Raw genomic sequence first — 26,046 nt, forward strand, 5'->3', positions numbered from 1 at the left:
TCTACTGACATCTCCGTCGTGTACCTCAATGAAATGCCTCGCCAAAGCCGAACAAGTTTTTTCATTTTTGATATATCCTAGGTGTTCTCGTATCCTCGTACGGACATCTCTCGTAGTCATACCTACATATTGCCGGCGATGTTGAGTGCATTCAATGAGGTACACGACGAATTGGGTTGAGCACCTGATGCATCCTTTTGTATCAAATGCATCATTAGTTACATAAGAGTAGAATCTCTTTCCCTCTGTTATAAAGTCACACGCCTTACATCTGCCACTGCTGCATTTATATGTACCATTCACAGCTAGCCCTGTGGCTGATGTCTCCTTTTGGGGTAAAAGGGATGGAGATAAAATATTACCTAGAGTAAGACCCCTAGAGTAAACACAATTAAAACCCTTTTCCACTGTCTTTTTCAAAGCCTTATCCCCATATAACAATGGGAAATATTTTCTTATGATATTACAAATGTCATTATATTCAGAAGAGTATTGAGTAACAAAAAGGGTTTTATTGTCACCTTTTTTATTTGGTTTACTCCTGAGGGTATCGCGTCTATCCACTTTCCTCACTTCCTTAGCCACATTTTCCACCATATTGGGCTGGTACCCTCTCTCTATCAATCGATTTACCATATGTGTACTCTCTTCCTCAAAGTCTGTTTCAGTATTACAGATACGCCTTGTCCGCAATAGCTGACCTTTGGCTATCCCTCGGAAAACGTGCTTCGGGTGAGCACTTCTGCTATGCAGGAGTGTGTTACCCGAAACAGGCTTCCTATAGAGGCGGGTGATGACCTTTCCTGTGTCAGCAACCCCTCTAAGGGTGACATCCAGATAGTTAATGGTTGATTTATTCCACTCAAAACACTATCTAATAAATATACATTAAACAGTACAGTTACACTCATATTAACACTGTCTAATAAATATACATTACACAGTACAGTTACACTCATATTAACACTTTCTAATAAATATAAATTACAAAGTACAGTTACATTCATATTAACACTGTCTAATAAATATACATTACACAGTACAGTTACACTCATTATAACACTATCTAATAAATATGCATTACACAGTACAGTTACACTCATAATAGAACTGTCTAATAAATATGCATTACACAGTACAGTTACACTCATATTAACACTGTCTAATAAATATACATTACACAGTACAGTTACACTCATAATAACACTGTCTAATAAATATACATTACACAGTACAGTTACACTTATATTAACACTATCTAATAAATATACATTACACAGTACAGTTACACACATACTAACACTATCTTATAAATATACATTACACAGTACAGTTACACTTATATTAACACTATCTAATAAATATACATTACACAGTACAGTTACACTTATATTAACACTATCTAATAAATATACATTACACAGTACAGTTACACACATAATAACACTGTCTAATAAATATACATTACACAGTACTGTTACGCTCATATTAACACTGTCTAATAAATATACTTTACACAGTACAGTTACACACATATTAATACTGTCTAATAAATATACATTACACAGTATAGTTACACTCATATTAACACTGTCTAATAAATATACATTACACAGTACAGTTACACTTATATTAACACTGTCTAATAAATATAAATTACACATTACAGTTGCACTCATATTAGCACTGTCTAATAAAAATACATTACACAGTACAGTTACACTCATATTAACACTGCCTAATAAATATACATTACACAGTACAGTTACACACATATTAACACTGTCTAATAAATATACATTACACAGTATAGTTACACTCATATTAACATTGTCTAATAAATATACATTACACAGTACAGTTACACTCATATTAACACTGTCTAATAAATATACATTACACAGTACAGTTACACACATATTAACACTGTCTAATAAATATACATTACACAGTACAGTTACACTCATATTAACACTGTCTAATAAATATACATTACACAGTACAGTTACACTCATATTAACACTATCTAATAAATATACATTACATAGTACAGTTACACTCATATTAACACTGTCTAATAAAAATGCATTACAAAGTACAGTTACACTCATATTAACACTCAGCTATATTCTGACCTAGATTTGGAGTTTGGCGTTAGCCGTGAAAACCAGCGTTAGAGGCTCCTAACGCTGGTTTTAGGCTACCGCCGGTATTTGGAGTCACTCAAAATAGGGTCTAACGCTCACTTTTCAGCCGCGACTTTTCCATACCGCAGATCCCCTTACGTCAATTGCGTATCCTATCTTTTCAATGGGATTTTTCTAACTCCGGTATTTAGAGTCGTTTCTGAAGTGAGCGTTAGACATCTAACGACAAAACTCCAGCCGCAGGAAAAAAGTCAGTAGTTAAGAGCTTTCTGGGCTAACGCCGGTTTCTAAAGCTCTTAACTACTGTACTCTAAAGTACACTAACACCCATAAACTACCTATGTACCCCTAAACCGAGGTCCCCCCAAATCGCCGACACTCGAATACTTTTTTTTAACCCCTAATCTGCCGACCGCCACCTACGTTATCCTTATGTACCCCTAATCTGCTCCCCCTAACACTGCCGACCCCTGTATTATATTTATTAACCCCTAATCTGCCCCCCTCAACGTCGCCTCCATCTGCCTACACTTATTAACCCCTAATCTGCCGACCGCAAAGCGCCGCCACCTACATTATCCTTATGTACCCCTAATCTGCTGCCCCTAACACCGCCGACCCCTATATTATATTTATTAACCCCTAATCTGCCCCCCTCAACATCGCCTCCACCTGCCTACACTTATTAACCCCTAATCTGCTGAGCGGACCTGAGCGCTACTATAATAAAGTTATTAACCCCTAATCCGCCTCACTAACCCTATAATAAATAGTATTAACCCCTAATCTGCCCTCCCTAACATCGCCGACACCTAACTTCAATTATTAACCCCTAATCTGCCGACTGGAGCTCACCGCTACTCTAATAAATGTATTAACCCCTAAAGCTAAGTCTAACCCTAACACTAACACCCCCCTAAATTAAATATAATTTACATCTAACGAAATTAATTAACTCTTATTAAATAAATTATTCCTATTTAAAGATAAATACTTACCTGTAAAATAAATCCTAATATAGCTACAATATAAATTATAATTATTTTATAGCTATTTTAGGATTTATATTTATTTTACAGGTAACTTTGTATTTATTTTAACCAGGTATTTAATAGCTAAAATAGTTAAAATAATTACAAAATTACCTGTAAAATAAATCCTAACCTAAGTTACAATTTAACCTAACACTACACTATCAATAAATTAATTAAATAAACTACCTACAATTACCTACAATTAACCTAACACTACACTATCAATAAATTAATTAAATACAATTCCTACAAATAAATACAATTAAATAAACTAGCTAAAGTACAAAAAATAAAAAGAACTAAGTTACAAAAAATAAAAAAATATTTACAAACATAAGAAAAATATTACAACAATTTTAAACTAATTACACCTACTCTAAGTCCCCTAATAAAATAACAAAGCCCCCCAAAATAAAAAAATGCCCTACCCTATTCTAAATTACTAAAGTTCAAAGCTCTTTAACCTTACCAGCCCTGAACAGGGCCCTTTGCGGGGCATGCCCCAAGAAGTTCAGCTCTTTTGCCTGTAAAAAAAACCATACAATACCCCCCCCAACATTACAACCCACCACCCACATACCCCTAATCTAACCCAAACCCCCCTTAAATAAACCTAACACTAAGCCCCTGAAGATCTTCCTACCTTATCTTCACCCTGCCAGGTTCACCGATCCGTCCTAAAGAGCTCCTCCGATGTCCTGATCCAAGCCCAAGCGGGGGGCTGAAGAGGTCCCTGATCCGGCTGAAGTCTTCATCCAAGCGGGAGCTGAAGAGGTCCATGATCCGGATGAAGTCTTCATCCAAGCGGGAGCTGAAGAGGTCCATGATCCGGATGAAGTCTTCTATCAACTGCATCTTCAATCTTCTTTCTTCCGGATCCAACTTGCAGACCTCCGACGCGGAACATCCTCTTCTCCCGACGCCTACTAGCCGAATGACGGTTCCTTTAAGGGACGTCATCCAAGACGGCGTCCCTCGAATTCCGATTGGCTGATAGGATTCTATCAGCCAATCGGAATTAAGGTAGGAATATTCTGATTAGCTGATTGAATCAGCCAATCAGAATCAAGTTCAATCCGATTGGCTGATCCAATCAGCCAATCAGATTGAGCTCGCATTCTATTGCGGCCAGAAAAAAGCCGGCGTTAGTTTTTCGGGTCGTTACCGACAAAACTCCAAATCTAGCCGTAAGAGTTTTGATCGCTATAGGGAAATTAACAACCGCCTCAAAAGCAGCGTAAATTCACCTCCCAATAGCGCTGCTTTTACAAGTTTGTAAAAAACAAGCTTGTGCGAGCAATATGGTGGCGTTGAGCTCCATATCGCACCAAAAAACAAGCGCAGCTTTGACGTACTCGTGCACGATTTCCCCATAAACATCAATGGGGAGAGCCAGCAAAAAAGAAGCCTAACACCTGCGATCGCGGAAACAAAAGCTCCGTAACACATCCCCATTGATGTCTATGTCCCCATTGATGTCTATGGGGAAAGAAAAAGTTATGTTTAAACCTAACACCATAACATAAATACCACGTCTAAACACCCCTATTCTGCTGCCCCTAACATCGCCGCCACCTACATTACAGTTATTAAACCCTAATCTACCACCCCTAGCATTGCCACCATCTACCTACACTAATTAACCCCTAATCTGCTGCCCCCAATCTCACCACCACTATACTAAAGTTATTAACTCCTAAACCTCTAGCCTCCCACATTACTAACACTACTTATTAACCCTTAAACCTATCCCAAACCATATCGTAACCCTAAGCATAAGTCTAACCCTAACACCTCCTAACTTAAATATAATTAAAATAAATCTAAATAAACCTTACAATTATTACCTAAACAATACCTATTTAAACTTACCTGTAAAAAAAACTTAAGCTAGCTACAAAATAACTAATAGTTATATTGTAGCTATCTTAGACTTTATTTTTATTTCACAAGTAAGTTTGTATTTATTTTAAATAGGTAGACTAGTTAGTAAATAGTTATTAACTATTTACTAACTACCTAGCTAAAATAAATACAAATTTACCTGTAAAATAAAACCTATCCTGCCTTACAATAAAACCTAACATTAAGACTTCTGCCCGCTTGGATGAAGACTTCTGCCGGCTTCTATGAGGACTTCTGCCCGCTTGGATGAGGATTTCGCTGGCTGGATGAGGATGGATGTCCGGTCTTCGAAAACTGCAAGTGGATCGTCGGGGGTTAGTGTTAGGTTTTTTTAAGGGTTTATTGGGTGAGTTTTATTTTTAGCTTAGGGTTTGGGCACCGTAAAAGAGCTAAATGCCCTTTTAAGGGCAATGCCCATCCAAATGCCCTTTTCAGGGCAATGGTTATCTTAGGTTTATTTAGATAGAGTTTTATTTGGGGGGTTTGGATTGGTGGTTGGTGGGTTTTACTGTTGTGGGGGTGTTTGGAATTTGTATTGCCAGGTAAAAGAGCTTTTATCTTTGGGGCAAAGGCCCTTTTAAGGGCTATTGGCAGTTTAGTGTAGGCTAGGGGTTTTATTATTTTGGGGGGATTTTTTATTTTGATAGGACTATTAGTTTAGGAGTAATTTTTTGTGATAATTTGATTTTTTATCTTGTGTAATTTAGTGGGTTTTTTTTGTAATTCAGATAATTGTATAAGATTAATTTAATTTATTTGATTTGATTGTAATATTAGGTTTTATTGTAAGGCAGGTTAGGTTTAATTTCACAGGTAAATTTGCATCTATTTTAACTAGGTAGTTAGTAAATAGTTAATAACTATTTACTAATTAGTCTACCTAGTTAAAATAAATACAAACTTACCTGTGAAATAAAACTTAAGATTGCTACAATATAACTATTAGTTATATTGTAGCTCGCTTAGGTTTTTTTTACAGGTAAGTTTGTAGTTAGTTTTAAATAGGAATTATTTAGGTAATAATTGTAACGTTTATTTAGATTTATTTTAATTATATTTAAGTTAGGGGTGTTAGGGTTAGGGTTAGACTTATGCTTAGGATTACGTTAGGGTTAGGGTTAGGGGTTAATATATTTATGTAGTGATGTGGGAGGCCAGAGGTTTAGGGGTTAATAGTTTAATTTAGCATATTTCGTTATGGGAGGCTTGCGGTTTAGTGGTTAATAGGTTTATTATATTGGCGGTGTGGGCGGACGGCAGATTAGGGGTTAATAATATTTAAGTAGTGTTTGTGATGCGGGAGGGCGGCGGGTTTAGAGGTTAATAGGTTTATTATAGTGGTGACAATGTCAGGGAGTGGCGGAAGAGGGGTTAATACATTTTAATAGTGGCGGCGATGTCCGGAGCGGCAGATTAGGGGTCAATAATTTTATTTCAGTTTTTGCGATGTGGGAGGGCCTCGGTTTAGAGGTTAATAGGTAGTTTATGGGTGTTAGTGTACTTTTTAACACTTTAGTTATGAGTTTTATGCTACAGCTTTGTAACGTAAAACTCATAACTACTGATTTTAGATGGCGGAATGGATCATGTGGTTATAGAGTGTACCGCTCACTTTTTGGCCTCCCATGCAAACTCGTAATGTCGGCGCTATGGAAGTACTATTGAAAAAGGACTTTTTTAAAAGTGCGGTACTGACGTTGCGTGATGGACAAAAAGGTGTGCGGTACTCCTATACCTACAAGACTTGTAATAGCGGTGTTAGGGAAAAAGCAGCTTTATGAAGCATAACGATGCTTTTTCACTCATAATGCCAAACTCGTAATCTAGCTAACTGTCTAATAAAAATACATTACAAAGTACAGTTACACTCATATTAACACTGTCTAATAAATATACATTACACAGTACAGTTACATTCATATTAACACTGTCTAATAAATATACATTACACAGTACAGTTACACTCATATTAACACTGTCTAATAAATATACATTACACAGTACAGTTACACTTATAATAACACTATCTAATAAAAATACATTACACAGTACAGTTAAACTCATATTAACACTGTCTAATAAATATACATTACAAAGTACAGTTACACTCATATTAACACTGTCTAATAAATATACATTACAAAGTACAGTTACACTCATATTAACACTGTCTAATAAATATACATTACACAGTACAGTTACACTCATATTAACACTGTCTAATAAATATACATTACACAGTACAGTTGCACTCATATTAACACTGTCTAATAAATATACATTACACAGTACAGTTACACTTATATTAACACTGTCTAATAAATATACATTACACAGTACAGTTGCACTCATATTAACACTGTCTAATAAATATACATTACACAGTACAGTTACACTCATATTAACACTGTCTAATAAATATACATTACACAGTACAGTTGCACTCATATTAACACTGTCTAATAAATATACATTACACAGTACAGTTACACTTATATTAACACTGTCTAATAAATATACATTACACATTACAGTTACACACATAATAACACTATCTAATAAATATACATTACACAGTACAGTTACACTCATATTAACACTGTCTAATAAATATACATTACATAGTACAGTTACACTCATATTAACACTGTCTAATAAATATACATTACACAGTACAGTTACACTCATATTAACACTGTCTAATAAATATACATTACATAGTACAGTTACACTCATATTAACACTGTCTAATAAATATACATTACACAGTACAGTTGCACTCATATTAACACTGTCTAATAAATATACATTACACAGTACAGTTACACTTATATTAACACTGTCTAATAAATATACATTACACAGTACAGTTGCACTCATATTAACACTGTCTAATAAATATACATTACACAGTACAGTTACACACATAATAACACTAATAAATATGCATTACACAGTACAGTTACACACATATTAACACTTGACCCCTAAATTAGGTACTTCCCCTATTAAATAAATACACATACACCATCTCTGGGGTATAAAGGCCGCAGCTTATTTATTAACGATTTTAACACAACAAATAAATATAAAACATCATGAATACCACTGTATTCTAACTACCCACGGGGCATGCCAAGTTATCATCACTTCTCCACTTTATTTTAACCTTCCACAATTCAACCTCTCCTGTCTTCACAGGAGATACCAAGCCCCTAGTTACCACCCAAACCAGGCAAGCCCCCCGCCAATAGCTGCGACAACACCTAAAAACCAATTTAGAACAAAAGGGAGGGCAGGAGGGAGCTTCTTCCCACCGTCAGGTCCGGATGCGAAGAGGGGGATCACTTCCTGTCTTGACTATTTCATCTTGTCTGAGAGCTCCACCCGCACCCGCGACCATCCGGTTCCCTTTTCCCTGCTACGGATCAAATGCCCCTCCCCCTATATGCTCCCGGGGCACTCTTGACCCCTTAATTCGGTACTATGTTCCCAAAATACAACCTCTCTGGGGTATAAAGGCCACAGTTTATTTATTAACAACGAATAAATATAAAAAATCATAAATACCACTGTATTCTAACTACCCACGGGGCATGCCAAGTTATCATCACTTCTCCACTTTATTTTACCCTTCCACATGTCTCTTCAACCGACGCCTACTCACCGAATGAAGGTTCATTTAAATGACGTCATCCAAGATGGCGTCCCTCGAATTCCGATTGGCTGATAGGATTCTATCAGCCAATCGGAATTAAGGTAGGGAAAATCTGATTGGCTGATCCAATCAGCCAATCAGATTGAGCTTGCATTCTATTGGCTGATCGGAACAGCCAATAGAATGCGAGCTCAATCTGATTGGATCAGCCAATCGGATTGAACTTGAATCTGATTGGCTGATTTAATCAGCCAATCAGATTGTTCATACCTTAATTCCGATTGGCTGATAGAATCCTATCAGCCAATTGGAATTTGAGGGACGCCATCTTGGATGACGTCATTTAAAGGAACCTTCATTCGGCGAGTAGGCGTTGGTTGAAGAGGATGGATCCGCGTCGGCTGGAAGAAGATGGCTCCACTCTGCTCCGGATGGATGAAGATAGAAGATGCCGCTTTGGATGAAGATGTCTGCTGGTCCGGATGTCCTCTTCTGCCCGGATAGGATGAAGAGTTCTGCTGCTCCGGATGTCCTCTTTTGGTCCATCGGTGCCCGATTGGGTGAACACGACTCAAGGTAGGGAGATCTTCAGGGGGGTAGTGTTAGGTTTATTTAAGGGGGATTTGAGTTAGAGTAGGGGTATGTGGATGGTGGGTTTTAATGTTTGGGGGGTTGCATTTTTTTTTACAGGCAAAAGAGCTGATTACTTAGGGGCATGCCCTGCAAAAATCCCTTTTAAGGGCTGGTAAAAGAGCTGGTTACTTTTTAATTTAGAATAGGGTAGGGAACTTTATTATTTTGGGTGGGCTTTTTTATTTTATTAGGGGGCTTAGAGTAGGTGTAATTAGCCTAATATTCTTGTAATCTTTTTTTATTTTTGTAATTTAGTGTTTGTTTGTTTTTTGTAATTTGGTTTAGTTTATTTAATTGTATGTAATTATAGGTAATTTATTTAATTAATTTATTTATAGTGTAGTGTTTAATTGTAACTTAGGTTAGGATTTATTTTACAGGTTATTTTGTAATTATTTTAACTAGGTAGCTATTAAATAGTTAATAACTATTTAATAGCTATTGTAGCTAGTTAAAAGAAATACAAAGTTGCCTGTAAAATAAATATAAATCCTAAAATAGCTACAATATAATTATTCGGGTTTATTTTACAGGTAAGTATTTAGTTTTAAATATTAATAATTTAGTTAATAAGATTGAATTTATTTAGTTAGATTAAAATTATATTTAATTTAGGGGGGTGTTAGGGTTAGACTTAGCTTTAGGGGTTAATACATTTATTAGAGTAGCGGCGAGATCCGGTCGGCAGATTAGGGGTTAATACTATTTATTATAGGGTTTGTGAGGCGGGAGTCCGGCGGTTTAGGGGTTAATACATGTATTATAGTGGCGGCAAGGAACGGTCGGCAGATTAGGGGTTAATAAGCGTAGTTAGGTAGCGGCGATGTTGGGGGGGGGGCAGATTAGGGGTTAGTAAATATTATGTAGGTGTCGGCGATGTTAGGGGCAGCAAATTAGGGGTTAAAAATATTTATTATAGTGGCGGCGATGTGGGGGGACCTCGGTTTAGGGGTACATAGGTAGTTTATGGGTGTTAGTGTACTTTAGAGCACTGTAGTTAAGAGCTTTATAAACCGGCGTTAGCCCATAAAGCTCTTAACTACTGACTTTTTTTTGCGACTGGAGTCTTGTCGGTAGAGGCTCTACCGCTCACTTCAGCCAAGACTCTTAATACTGGCGTTAGGAAGATCCCATTGAAAAGATAGGATACGCAATTGGCATAAGGGGATCTGCGGTATGGAAAAATTGCGGCTTGAAAGTGAGCGTAAGACCCTTTCCTGCCTGACTCTAAATACCAGTGGGTGGCCAAAAGCAGCGTTAGGACCCCTTAAAGCAGCTTTTGACGGCTAACGCAGAACTCTAAATCTAGCCGTAAGATAGCTACAATATAATTATTAATTACTTTGTAGCTATTTTAGGTTTTATATTTATTTTACAGGTAACTTGGTATTTATTTTAACTAGGTACAATAGCTATTAAATAGTTATAACTATTTAATAGCTACCTAGTTAAAATAATTACCAATTTACATGTAAAATAAATCCTAATCTAAGTTACAAATACACCTACACTATCAATAGATTAAATAAACTACAAATATCTAAACACCTAACGCATGCACAATGTCTATCTACCTGTCAACCGCGAACTTCTAAATAAAACCAAACACCTAACGCATGCGCAATGTCTATCTACCTGTCAACCGCAATCCCCCGCCGCAATCCCTAATAAAGTGTTTAACCCCTAAACCGCCGCTCCCAGACCCCTCCGCCACCTACATTAAATGTATAACCCCCTAATGTGAGCTCCCTACACCGTTGCCACCTACATTAACTATATTACCCCCTAATATGATCCCCCTACACCGCCGCCACCTATTTAAACTATATTAACCCCTAATATGATCCCCCCTACACCGCCGCCACCTATTTAAACTATATTAACCCCTAATTTGATCCCCCTACACTGCCGCCACCTATTTAAACTATATTAACCCCTAATATGATCCCCCTACACCGCCGCCATCTATTTAAACTATATATATATATATATATATATATATATATATATATATATATTTATTTTGCAGCTAGTTTAGGGAGTTATGGGGCTCCAATACACAGCGTAAGGCTTACTACGCCTGCAATTTGTGGCGAGGTGAAAATGGAGCAAGATTTCTCCATTTTCGCCACATAAGTCCTTACGCTGTATATTGGATACCAAACTGCGCTGGTTTGGTATACCTGTCTATAGGCTAAAAAACTACGGCCGAAGGCAGAAATATACTAGCGTAACTTCTATGTTACGCCGTATATGTGATACCAAACCAGCGCAAATTTTGGCGTCGCCAGCTTTTGCGGGCGACGATTTATATCGGATCGGGCCCGGGTGTGTAATTTGAAACAGCTTTCCAATTTACTTTTATCATCAAATTTTCTTTGTTCTCGTGGCATTCTTTATTGAAAGCTAAACCTAGGTAGGCAAGTGTGCTAATTTCTAAGCCCTCGAAGGCCACCTCTTATCTCAGTGCAGTTTGACAGTTTTTCCCAGCTAGGCAGTGCTAGTTTGTGTGTGCCATGTAGATAAACATTGTGCTCACTCCTGTGGAATTATTTATGAGAGGACACTGATTGGCTAACATCCAAGACTGTCAAAAGAACTGAAATAAGGGGCAGCTGCAGAGGTTTAGATGCAAGGTAATCACAGAGTGTATATTAATATAACAGTCGGCTAGATTACGAATTTTGCGGTATGAGTCTTGCAGGTTTAGGGGCACCGCACACTTTTTTGGCCGTAACGCAACGTAACTACCGCAGCTTTTAAAAAGTCCTTTTTCAATGGGACTTCCACAGAGCTGGTATTACGAGTCTGCCTGGGAGGCCAAAAAGTGAGCGGTTCACCCTATAACGTCAAGATTCATATTGCAAACTGAAAGTCAGTAGTTATGAGTTTGATGCTACAAAGCTGTACCATAAAACTCATAACTGAAGTGCTAAAAAGTACACTAACACCCATAAACTACCTATTAACCCCTAAACTGCCGCACTCCCGTATCACAAACACTAGTTAAATATTATTAACCCCTAATCTGCCGCCCGACCTCGCCGCCACCTACATTATACTTATTAACCCCTAATCTGCCGCCGCCATTGTCACCGCCACCTACATTACAGTTATTAACCGCAAATCGGCCTCCCCCGACACCGCCGACACCTACATTACACTTATTAACCCCTAATCTGCCGTCCCCAACGTCACCGCCACTATACTAAAGTTATTAACCCCTAACCCTAAGTCTAACCCTAACCCTAACACCCACTAACTTTAATGTAATTAAAATAAATCTAAATAAAACCTACTATTAATAACTAAATAATTCCTATTTAAAACTAAATACTTACCTGTGAAATAAAACCTAAGCTAGCTACAATATAACTAATAGTTACATTGTAGCTATCTTAGGTTTTATTTTTATTTCACAGGCAAGTTTGTATTTATTTTAACTAGGTAGACTAGTTAGTAAATAATTATTAACTATTTACTAACTACCTAGCTAAAATAAATACAAATTTACCTGTAAATAAATCCTAACCTGAGTTACACTAACACTTAACCTTACACTACAATTAAATAAATTACATTTATTAAATACAATTAAATACTTTACAAAAAACAAAAAATAAATTATCAAATATTTAAACTAATTACACCTAATCTAATAGCTTTATCAAAATAAAAAAGTCCCCCAAAATAAAAAAAAACACTAGCCTAAACTAAACTGACAATTGCCCTTAAAAGGGCCTTTTGCAGGGCATTGCCCCAAAGAAATCAGCTCTTTTACGTGTAAAAAAAAAATACAAACACCCCCCCAACAGTAAAACCCACCACCCACACAACAAAATCCCCCAAATAAAATCCTAACTAAAAAAACCTAAGCTCCCCATTGCCCTGAAAAGGGTATTTGTATGGGCATTGCCCTTAAAAGGGCATTTACCTATTTTTCTGCCAAAACCCTAAGCTAAAAATAAAACCCACCCAATAAACCCTTAAAAAAACCTAACACTAACCCCTGAAGGTCGACTTACAGTTTTTGAAGACCCGACATCCATCCTCAACGAATCCGGGAGAAGTCATCATCTAAGCGGCAAGAAGTCCTCAATGAAGCCGGGAAACGTCTTCATCCAAGCGGCAAGAAGTCTTCATCCAGACAGCATCTTCTATCTTCATCCATCCGGCACAGAGCAGCTCCATCTTCAAGACATCCGACGCGGAGCATCCTCTTCAATCTACGGCTAACGAAGAATGAAGGTTCCTTTAAGGGATGTTATACAAGATGGCGTCCCTTGAATTCCGATTGGCTGATAGGATTGAGCTTCAATCTTGTTGGCTGATCCAATCAGCCAATAGGATTGAGCTTGCATTCTATTGGCTGATTGGAACCCAGGTTGTGAACCAAAAATGGGCCGCCTTCTAAACTTACATTCTAGGTTTTCAAATAAAGATAGCAAGAGAATGAAGAAAAATGTATAATAGGAATAAATTTGAAAGTTGCTTAAAATTTCTGCTCTTTCTGAATCATGAAAGAAACAAATTGGGTTCTGTGTCCCGTTAATGTTTAGCTATCAAGAGTAACATCCAAATACTGAAAACCGAGGTTTCAAAATGACATTGTATGAGAATCAACATTTACATGTTACTGAAATGTTCTCAGGCTACGTTTAGTATTCAGCTCTTACTCTCAGCACAGGGAAAAGGAGCAGTATCAGGATATTAATTTGCATGAACCTAATGCTGAAACATTCAAACTAAATATAAAGTCGGAAATTGCAATGATTATTCCTTATTTATAACAAATGTACCAAGTTATTTTCCCATCCCTTGGTGCTATTTGTGATGAATAGATTAACTGCACTATTAGGAATTCTAAAATTAACTTCTTTTTTATTTTTTATACTTAAGCAACAACTAGAATCCTCCAAAAATAATTGCTGTATAAATTAAGTAGATCAAATGTCGAGCGATCATGATTCGCTGTAGCATACGCTGTCGGCAGTTATCATTGCATTGGGCGGATTGGGCGGATTGAAAACCGCTGCCTCAGAGTCAGCGGACAAGTTATGGAGCAGCGGTCTTTAGACCGCTGCTTCATATTTACTGTTTCCGGCGAGCCTTCAGGCTTGAGCGGAAACAAGGGGAACAAGGGCCGTTCGGCCCTTGTAAAATCGAACTCATGGAGGCCAATTTAAGAAATGTCTTGTGGACCTGATCCGAAAGTGCGGATCAGGTCCGCAAGACATCGCTGAATGCGGAGAGCAACACGTTCTCCGTATTCAGCATTGCACCAGCAGCTGACAAGAGCTGCTGGTGCAACGCCGCCCCCTGCAGGGGGTGTCAATCAACCCGATCGTACTCGATCGGGTTGAATTGTGGCGATTCCTGTCCGCCTGCTCAGAGCAGACGGACAGGGTTATGGAGCAGCGGTCTTTGTGACCACTGCTCCATAACTTGTGTTTCTGGTGAGTCTGAAGACTCGCCAGAAACACGGGCCATCAAGCTCTGTTCGGAGCTTGATAGATAGGCCCCATGGTGTAATTTACCACTTTACAGCTTCTAATATTTTCTATGGGATGCATTGATAATTTTGTATAACGTGCCATCAGAATCTGTAAGTGTAATTGCTTCCGACAGCATATTTTTCATTTTACGACCCCTGAAAACTAAATTGCGGCTCAGTGGAAAATAGCCCTTAATTTGTTTGTCTTGTAAAGTTTGGAAGGTTTTTTACAGTGAACAGCCAGACAGATGTTGCTACGTTGATTTTAATAGAGAGTGACTTGGAACTCACAGATGTGACTTAAAGTGGGAAAAAATCTTTTGATCTGCACTGTTGCAGCTAATGTTTTCACCAACAGATTTTATGTAATCTAAACCACTATACAGGGAGTGCAGAATTATTAGGCAAGTTGTATTTTTGAGGATTAATTTTATTATTGAACAACAACCATGTTCTCAATGAACCCAAAAAACTCATTAATATCAAAGCTGAATAGTTTTGGAAGAAGTTTTTAGTTTGTTTTTAGTTATAGCTATTTTAGGGGGATATCTGTGTGTGCAGGTGACTATTACTGTGCATAATTATTAGGCAACTTAACAAAAAACAAATATATACCCATTTCAATTATTTATTTTTACCAGTGAAACCAATATAACATCTCAACATTCACAAATATACATTTCTGACATTCAAAAACAAAACAAAAACAAATCAATGACCAATATAGCCACCTTTCTTTGCAAGGACACTCAAAAGCCTGCCATCCATGGATTCTGTCAGTGTTTTGATCTGTTCACCATCAACATTGCGTGCAGCAGCAACCACAGCCTCCCAGACACTGTTCAGAGAGGTGTGCTGTTTTCCCTCCTTGTAAATCTCACATTTGATGATGGACCACAGGTTCTCAATGGGGTTCAGATCAGGTGAACAAGGAGGCCATGTCATTAGATTTTCTTCTTTTATACCCTTTCTTGCCAGCCACGCTGTGGAGTACTTGGACGCGTGTGATGGAGCATTGTCCTGCATGAAAATCATGTTTTTCTTGAAGGATGCAGACTTCTTCCTGTACCACTGCTTGAAGAAGGTGTCTTCCAGAAACTGGCAGTAGGACTGGGAGTTGAGCTTGACTCCATCCTCAACCCGAAAAGGCCCCACAAGCTCATCTTTGATGATACCAGCCCAAACCAGTACTCCACCTCCACCTTGCTGGCATCTGAGTCGGACTGGAGCTCTCTGCCCTTTACCAATCCAGCCACGGGCCCATCCATCTGGCCCATCAAGACTCACTCTCATTTCATCAGTCCATAAAACCTTAGAAAAATCAGTCTTGAGATATTTCTTGGCCCAGTCTTGACGTTTCAGCTTGTGTGTCTTGTTCAGTGGTGGTCGTCTTTCAGCCTTTCTTACCTTGGCCATGTCTCTGAGTATTGCACACCTTGTGCTTTTGGGCACTCCAGTGATGTTGCAGCTCTGAAATATGGCCAAACTGGTGGCAAGTGGCATCTTGGCAGCTGCACGCTTGACTTTTCTCAGTTCATGGGCAGTTATTTTGCGCCTTGGTTTTTCCACACGCTTCTTGCGACCCTGTTGACTATTTTGAATGAAACGCTTGATTGTTCGATGATCACGCTTCAGAAGCTTTGCAATTTTAAGAGTGCTGCATCCCTCTGCAAGATATCTCACTATTTTTGACTTTTCTGAGCCTGTCAAGTCCTTCTTTTGACCCATTTTGCCAAAGGAAAGGAAGTTGCCTAATAATTATGCACACCTGATATAGGGTGTTGATGTCATTAGACCACACCCCTTCTCATTACAGAGATGCACATCACCTAATATGCTTAATTGGTAGTAGGCTTTCAAGCCTATACAGCTTGGAGTAAGACAACATGCATAAAGAGGATGATGTGGTCAAAATACTCATTTGCCTAATAATTCTGCACTCCCTGTAATAACCTTCAACTTGTTTTAGCTGTATTTTTGACATGTGCTTGCATCTTTTTGTTAATAAACTTAATAAAGTAAATCATGTCCCTTGCTAATGGGTTAATAGAGGAGACAATGGGGGCGATTTATCACGGCCCGAATGAGACCGTATACCCCTGTTTCCTTCAGGCTCTCCGGAAACAAGAGTTAAGAACCAGCGGTCTGAGGCTGCGGACATCAATCCGCCCAATCTCATACGATCGGGTTGATAGACACCCCCTGCTAGCGGCCTATTGGCCACAAATCTGCAGGATGCTGCATTGCACAAGCAGTTCACCAGAACTGTTTGTGCAATTATAAATGCAGACATAGGGGGGTAGTTATCAAGCTGTCAACCTCAAATACGCTGGAATTCCGCAGCGTATTTGTGGCGAGGCTGATTCGCCTTAGTTATCAAAGGCTAGAGATCGGCAAAAGTTGAATTTTGTGACGTAAGCTTCGATCCACCGGACCCAGCGTACCTGGTTTTCAATCCGCCGCCCTGGAGTACAAGTTCGCTGCTGCCAGACATCCCATTGATTTCTATGGGAGCTGTCTACACCTAAAACCCTAACATGTACCCTGAGTCTAAACACCCCTATGCTGTCCCCCCCCCTACACCGCCGCAACTAAATAAATGTATTACCTCCTAAACCGCCACTCCCAGAGCCCACCGCAAGCTACTCTATACATATTAACCCCTAAAATGCCGCTCCCTGACCCCGCCACAACTATAATAAATGTATTAACCCCTAAACCGCCGCTCCCGGACACCGCCGCAACCTACATTATACCTAGTAACCTCTATCCTGCCCCCCCTATACCGCCGCCCTCTAAATAAATAGTTTAACCCCTAAACCGCCGCTCCCGGACCCCGCCGCAACCTATATTAAACTTATTAACCCCTAATCTGCCCCCCCTACACCTATAATACATTTATTAACCCCTATCCTGCCCCCCCTACACCGCCGCCACTGTAATAAAATTATTAACCCCTAAACCTAAGTCTAACCCTAACACCCCCCTAACTTAAATATTAATTAAATAAATCTAAATAATATTTCTATTATTAACTAAATTAATCCTATTTAAAACAAAATACTTACCTTTAAAATAAACCCTTATATAGCTACAATATAAATAATAATTATATTGTAGCTATTTTAGGATTTATTTTTATGTTACAGGCAAATTTCAATTTATTTTAACTAGGTACAATAGCTATTAAATAGTTAAAATAAACTGAAATTTACCTGTAAAATAAATCCTAACCTAAGTTACAATTACACCTAACACTACACTATTACACCTAACTTATACACTATACACTATAATCCGATTGGCTGATCCAATCAGCCAATCAAATTGAGCTCGCATTCTATTGGCTGATCGGAACAGCCAATAGAATGCAAGCTCAATCTGATTGGCTGATTCAATCAGCCAATCAGATTTTTCCTACCTCAATTCCGATTGGCTGATAGAATCCTATCAGACAATCGGAATTGAAGGGACGCCATCTTGGATGACGTCCCTTAAAGGAGACTTCATTCGTCGGTAGTCCGTCGGGAAAGAAGGATGTTCTGCGTCAGCGGGATGAAGATGGATCCTGAAGATAGAAGATTGAAGACCCCGCTTGGAAGATGACATCGCCCGGATGGAAGACTTCTTCAGCGCCGCTTGGAAGATGACATCGCCCGGATGGAAGACTTCTTCAGCGCCACCTAGAGGATGACTTCATCGGATGGAAGACTTCTTCAGCGCCCCTTGGAGGATCACTTCTGCCTCTCCGGATCTCCTCTTCGGTTCCATCAGTGGCTCGGCTGAGTGAAGACGACTCAAGGTAGGATGATCTTCAGGGGGGTAGTGTTAGGTTTTTTTAAGGGGGGTTTGGGTTAGATTAGGGGTATGTGGGTGGTGGGTTTTAATGTTGGGGGGGGTTGTATTTTTCTTTTACAGGCAAAAGAGCAGTTTTCTTTGGGGCATGCCCCACAAAAGGCCCTTTTAAGGGCTGGTAAGGTAAAAGAGCTTTGAACTTTTTTAATGTAGAATAGGGTAGGGATTTTTTTTATTTTGGGAGGCTTTGTTATTTTATTAGGGGGCTTAGATTAGGTGTAATTAGCATAAAATTGTTGTAATATTTTTTAAATGTTTGTAACCTATTTTTTTTATTTTTTGTAACTTAGCTTTTATTATTTTTTGTACTTTAGTTAGTTTATGTAATTGTATTTAATTGTAGTTATTTGTAGTTAATTTATTTTATTAATGTAATGATAGTGTAGTGTTAGGTTTAATTGTAACTTAGGTTAGGATTTATTTTACAGGTAATTTTGTATTTCTTTTAGCTAGGTAGTTATTAAATAGTTAATAACTATTTAATAACTATTCTAACTAGCTAAAATAAATACAAAGTTCTCTGTAAAATAAATCCTAAAATAGCTACAATGTAATTATTAATTACATTGTAGCTATCTTAGGGTTTATTTTACAGGTAAGTATTTAGTTTTAAATAGAAATAATTTATTAAAGTATAGTGTAGTGTTAGGTGTAATTGTAACTTAGGTTAGGATTTATTTTACAGGTAAATTTCAGTTTATTTTAGCTAGGTAGCTATTAAATAGTTAATAACTATTTAATAGCTATTGTATCTAATTAAAATAAATAGAAATTTGCCTGTAAAATAAAAATAAATCCTAAGATAGTTACAATATAATTATTATTTATATTGTAGCTATATGAGGGTTTATTTTAAAGGTAAGTATTTAGTTTTAAATAGGATTAACTTAGTTAATAATAGAAATATTATTTAGATTTATTTAATTAATATTTAAGTTAGGGGGTGTTAGGGTTTGACTTAGGTTTAGGGGTTAATAATTTTAATACAGTGGCGGAGGTGTAGGGGGGGCAGGATAGGGGTTAATAAATGTATTATAGGTGGCGACGGTGTAGGGGGGGCAGATTAGGGGTTAATAAGTTTAATATAGGTTGCTGCGGGGTACGGGAGCGGCGGTTTAGGGGTTAAACTATTTATTTAGTTGCGGCGAGGTGCGGGATAGGCAGGATAGGGGTTAATAACTTTATTATAGAAGGCGGCAGTATAGGGGGGCAGGATAGGGGTTAATAGGTATAATGTAGGTTGCGGCAGTGTGCGGTTTAGGGGTTAATACATTTATAAGAGTTGCGGCGGTGTCCGGGAGCGGCGGTTTAGGGGTTACTAACTTTATTGAGTTGCGGGAGGCTCCGGGGGCGCCGGTATAGGGGGTAGAACAGTATAGTTAGTGTGGGTGCTTAGTGACAGGCTAGCAATAAAGCTGTCAAAATCCTGAAGAGCAGCGAGATCGGATGAGTGATAACTTTTTGACAGATTTATTGATAACTTAGGCGAATTTTTTCAGGTCTGCAGCGGCGAAGGTAGGCGAGCTTAGGCGGGCGTATTGGGCCGGCGAAGGTAGGAAAGTTGACACGTTGATAACTACCCCCAATAATGTCTGCATTTATCAATGTCTGGCGGACATGATTGTTACAGAGGATCATGTCCCCCAGACATTTGATAAAACGGCCCCTATAAATTATCTAAATGCTTGGGTTTCTCTGATAGGGTGATAAACTAAAGAAATGTTCTATGAAGCATACAAATGTAAAGAATTTTCTTAACATGTTTCAGCAAAACCATTTAAATTAATAGCGGTATTAAAAGTAATTGCAGGGTTGTGCACAACAGATTTCTGAAGGTTTATAGTTCACTGGGGTTGATTGCGCTCTTCTGAGCAATATCAGCGCACACAAATGTGCGCTTTTATTATGGTTAGGTGCAATGCGAACGTGACCTCACATTTGCATTGCACGGAAACATTGCGGTCACAAGAGTGCGCTTCCATAGGCTCCAATGGGAGCCTCATTCTCATGCCATCGGACACGACATGAGAACTAGCACAGTGCAGGGGGTAAGTCGTGCAGTGATTGGCAGCTTAAATACATATATATTTATGTGTTAATATGTGTATAAAACACACAGGCCTAGATTTGGAGTTTGGCGTTAGCCGTGAAAACCAGCGTTAGAGGCTGCTAACGCTGGTTTTAGGCTACCTCCGGTATTTGGAGTCACTCAAAAAAGGGTCTAACGCTCACTTTTCAGCCGCGACTTTTCCATACCGCAGATCCCCTTACGTCAATTGCGTATCCTATCTTTTCAATGGGATCTTTCTAACTACGGTATTTAGAGTCGTGTCTGAAGTGAGCGTTAGAACTCTAATGACAAAACTCCAGCCGCAGGAAAAAAGTCAGTAGTTAAGAGCTTTCTGGGCTAACGCCGGTTTATAAAGCTCTTAACTACTGTACTCTAAAGTACACTAACACCCATAAACTACCTATGTACCCCTAAACCGAGGTCCCCCCACATCGCCGCAACTCGATTAAATTTTTTTAACCCCTAATCTGCCGACCGCCACCTACGTTATCCTTATGTACCCCTAATCTGCTGCCCCTAACACCGCCGACCCCTATATTATATTTATTAACCCCTAATCTGCCCCCCACAATGTCGCCGCCAGCTACCTACACTTATTAACCCCTAATCTGCCGACCGCAAAGCGCCGCCACCTACGTTATCTTTATGTACCCCTAATCTGCTGCCCCTAACACCGCCGACCCCTATATTATATTTATTAACCCCTAATCTGCCCCCCTCAACGTCGCCTCCACCTGCCTACACTTATTAACCCCTAATCTGCCGAGCGGACCGCACCGCTACTATAATAAAGTTATTAACCCCTAATCCGCCTCACTAACCCTATAATAAATAGTATTTACCCCTAATCTGCCCTCCCTAACATCGCCGACACCTAACTTCAATTATTAACCCCTAATCTGCCGACCGGAGCTCACCGCTATTCTAATAAATGTATTAACCCCTAAAGCTAAGTCTAACCCTAACACTAACACCCCCCTAAGTTAAATATCATTTTAATCTAACGAAATTAATTAACTCTTATTAAATAAATTATTCCTATTTAAAGCTAAATACTTACCTGTAAAATAAACCCTAATATAGCTACAATATAAATTATAATTACATTGTAGCTATTTTAGGATTAATATTTATTTTACAGGCAACTTTATAATTATTTTAACCATGTACAATAGCTATTAAATAGTTAAGAACTATTTAATAGTTACCTAGTTAAAATAATTACAACATTACCTGTAAAATAAATCCTAACCTAAGTTACAATTAAACCTAACACTATACTATCATTAAATTAATTAAATAAAATACCTACAATTACCTACAATTAAACCTAGCACTACACTATCAATACATTAATTAAATACAACATCTACAAATAACTACAATGAAATAAACTAACTAAAGTACAAAAAATAAAAAAGAACTAAGTTACAAAAAATAAAAAAATATCTACAAACATAAGAAAAATATTACAACAATTTTAAACTAATTACACCTACTTTAAGCCCCCTAATAAAACAACAAAGCCCCCCAAAATAAAAAATGCCCTACCCTATTCTAAATTACTAAAGTTAAAAGCTCTTTTACCTTACCAGCCCTGAACAGGGCCCTTTGCGGGGCATGCCCCAAGAAGTTCAGCTCTTTTGCCTGTAAAAAAAACATACAATACCCCTCCCAACATTACAACCCACCACCCACATACCCCTAATCTAACCCAAACCCCCATTAAATAAACCTAACACTAAGCCCCTGAAGATCTTCCTACCTTATCTTCACCATACCAGGTTCACCGATCCGTCCTGAAGAGCTCCTCCGATGTCCTGATCCAAGCCCAAGCGGGGGCTGAAGATGTCCATGATCCAGTAGAAGTCTTCATCCAAGCTGGGCAGAAGAGGTCTTCCATCCGATTGAAGTCTTCATCCAAGCGGGGCAGAAGAGGTCTTCCATCCGATTGAAGTCTTCATCCAGGCGGCATCTTCTATCGACATCCATCTGGAGCGGAGCGGCAGCATCCTGAAGACCTCCGACGCGGAACATCCATCCATCCATTGAACTTGATTCAGCCAATCAGAATATTCCTACCTTAATTCCGATTGGCTGATAGAATCCTATCAGCCAATCGGAATTTGAGGGACGCCATCTTGGATGACGTCATTTAAAGGAACCGTCATTCGTCGTTCAGTCGTCGGCCAGGATGGATGTTCCGCGTCGGAGGTCTTCAGGATGCTGCCGCTCCGCTCCAGATGGATGTCGATAGAAGATGCCACCTGGATGAAGACTTCAATCGGATGGAAGACCTCTTCTGCCCCGCTTGGATGAAGACTTCAATCGGATGGAAGACCTCTTCTGCCCCGCTTGGATGAAGACTTCTACCGGATCATGGACATCTTCAGCCCCCGCTTAGGCTTGGATCAGGACATCGGAGGAGCTCTTCAGGATGGATCGGTGAACATGGTATGGTGAAGATAAGGTAGGAAGATCTTCAGGGGCTTAGTGTTAGGTTTATTTAAGGGGGGTTTGGGTTAGATTAGGGGTATGTGGGTGGTGGGTTGTAATGTTGTGGGGGGGGGGGGTATTGTATGGTTTATTTACAGGCAAAAGAGCTGAACTTCTTGGGGCATGCCCCGCAAAGGGCCCTGTTCAGGGCTGGTAAGGTAAAAGAGCTTTTAACTTTAGTAATTTAGAATAGGGTAGGGCATTTTTTATTTTGGGGGGCTTTGTTGTTTTATTAGGGGCTTAGAGTAGGTGTAATTAGTTTAAAATTGTTGTAATATTTTTCTTATATTTGTAGATATTTTTTTATTTTTTGTAACTTAGTTCTTTTTTATTTTTTGTACTTTAGTTAGTTTATTTCATTGTAGTTATTTGTAGATATTGTATTTAATTAATGTATTGATAGTGTAGTGTTAGGTTTAATTGTAGGTAATTGTAGGTATTTTATTTAATTAATTTAATGATAGTATAGTGTTAGGTTTAATTGTAACATAGGTTAGGATTTATTTTACAGGTAATGTTGTAATTATTTTAACTAGGTAACTATTAAATAGTTCTTAACTATTTAATAGCTATTGTACATGGTTAAAATAATTATTAAGTTGCCTGTAAAATAAATATTAATCCTAAAATAGCTACAATGTAATTATAATTTATATTGTAGCTATATTAGGGTTTATTTTACAGGTAAGTATTTAGCTTTAAATAGGAATAATTTATTTAATAAGAGTTAATTAATTTCGTTAGATTAAAATTATATTTAACTTAGGGGGGTGTTAGTGTTAGGGTTAGACTTAGCTTTAGGGGTTAATACATTTATTAGAATAGCGGTGAGCTCCGGTCAGCAGATTAGGGGTTAATAATTGAAGTTAGGTGTCGGCGATGTTAGGGAGGGCAGATTAGGGGTTAATACTATTTATTATAGGGTTAGTGAGGCGGATTAGGGGTTAATAACTTTATTATAGTAGCGCTCAGGTCCGCTCGGCAGATTAGGGGTTAATAAGTGTAGGCAGGTGGAGGCGACGTTGTGGGGGGCAGATTAGGGGTTAATAAATATAATATAGGAGTCAGCGATGTTAGGGCAGCAGATTAGGGGTACATAGGGATAATGTAAGTAGCGGCGGTTTACGGAGCGGCAGATTAGGGGTTAGAAATAATATGCAGGGGTCAGCGGTAGCGGGGGCGGCAGATTAGGGGTTAATAAGTGTAAGGTTAGGGGTGTTTAGACTCGGGGTACATGTTAGAGTGTTAGGTGCAGACGTAGGAAGTGTTTCCGCATAGCAAACAATGGGGCTGCGTTAGGAGCTGAACGCGGCTTTTTTGCAGGTGTTAGGTTTTTTTTCAGCTCAAACAGCCCCATTGTTTTCTATGGGGGAATCGTGCACTAGCACATTTTTGAGGCTGGCCGCTTACGTAAGCAACTCTGGTATCGAGAGTTGAAGCTGCGTTAAAAATGCTCTACGCTCCTTTTTTGGAGCCTAACACAGCCTTTATGTGGACTCTCAATACCAGAGTTATTTTTATGGTGCGGCCAGAAAAAAAACGGCGTTAGCTACGCGGGTCCTTACCGACAAAACTCTAAATCTAGCCATACGCCGCTATGTAAAGACACTTTTAAGTGCCTTTTTTTCTAACAACCCGCATGCACCATTTTTAACCCTAGAAACTGCTCTGTGCAGGATTTGTTTATGAAAAAAATACTACTTTTTTCATTAAAGGATGAAAGACTCTTTATTTTGCAGCCATTTAGGCCACTTTTAGAAAACTAACCAGAGATCTAATTTCTGGTTAATTTTCTGAGCGGTAGCACAAATTTTCTTACGGCTAGATTTAGAGTTGGGTGGTAGCCGTCAAAACCAGCGTTAGAGGCTCCTAACGCTGGTTTTTACCGCCCTCTGGTATTTGGAGCCAGTCATTAAAGGGTCTAACGCTCACTTTCCAGCCGCGACTTTTCCATACCGCAGATCCCCTTATGTCAATTGCGTATCCTATCTTTTCAATGGGATCTTTCTAACGCCGGTATTTAGATGGGATCTTTCTTACGGCTAGATTTAGAGTTGGGTGGTAGCCGTCAAAAAAAAGCGTTAGAGGCTCCTAACGCTGGTTTTTACCGCCCTCTGGTATTTGGAGCCAGTCATTAAAGGGTCTAACGCTCACTTTCCAGCCGCGACTTTTCCATACCGCAGATCCCCTTATGTCAATTGCGTATCCTATCTTTTCAATGGGATCTTTCTAACGCCGGTATTTAGAGTCTTGGCTGAAGTGAGCGTTAGAAATCTAAGGACAAAACTCCAGCCGCAGAAAAAAGTCAATAGTTAAGAGCTTTCTGGGCTAACGCCGGTTTATAAAGCTCTTAACTACTGTGCTCTAAAGTACACTAACACCCATAAACTACCTATGCACCCCTAAACCGAGGTCCCCCCACATCGCTGCCACTATATTTAAATTTTTTAACCCCTAATCTGAAGCTCCGTACACTGCCGCCACTTACGTTATCCCTATGTACCCCTAATCTGCTGCCCCTAACACCGCCGACCCCTATATTATATTTATTATCCCCTAATTTGCCCCCCTCAATGTCGCCGTCAGCTACCTACAATAATTAACCCCTAATCTGCCGACCGGAGCTCACCGCTAGTATAATAAATGTATTAACCCCTAATCCGCCTCACTCCTGCCTCAATAACCCTATAATAAATAGTATTAACCCCTAATCTGCCCTCCCTAACATCGCCGACAGCTAACTTCAAGTATTA

This window comes from Bombina bombina, chromosome 2 (genome assembly GCF_027579735.1).
Source record: "Bombina bombina isolate aBomBom1 chromosome 2, aBomBom1.pri, whole genome shotgun sequence".
Lineage (NCBI taxonomy): Eukaryota > Metazoa > Chordata > Amphibia > Anura > Bombinatoridae > Bombina > Bombina bombina.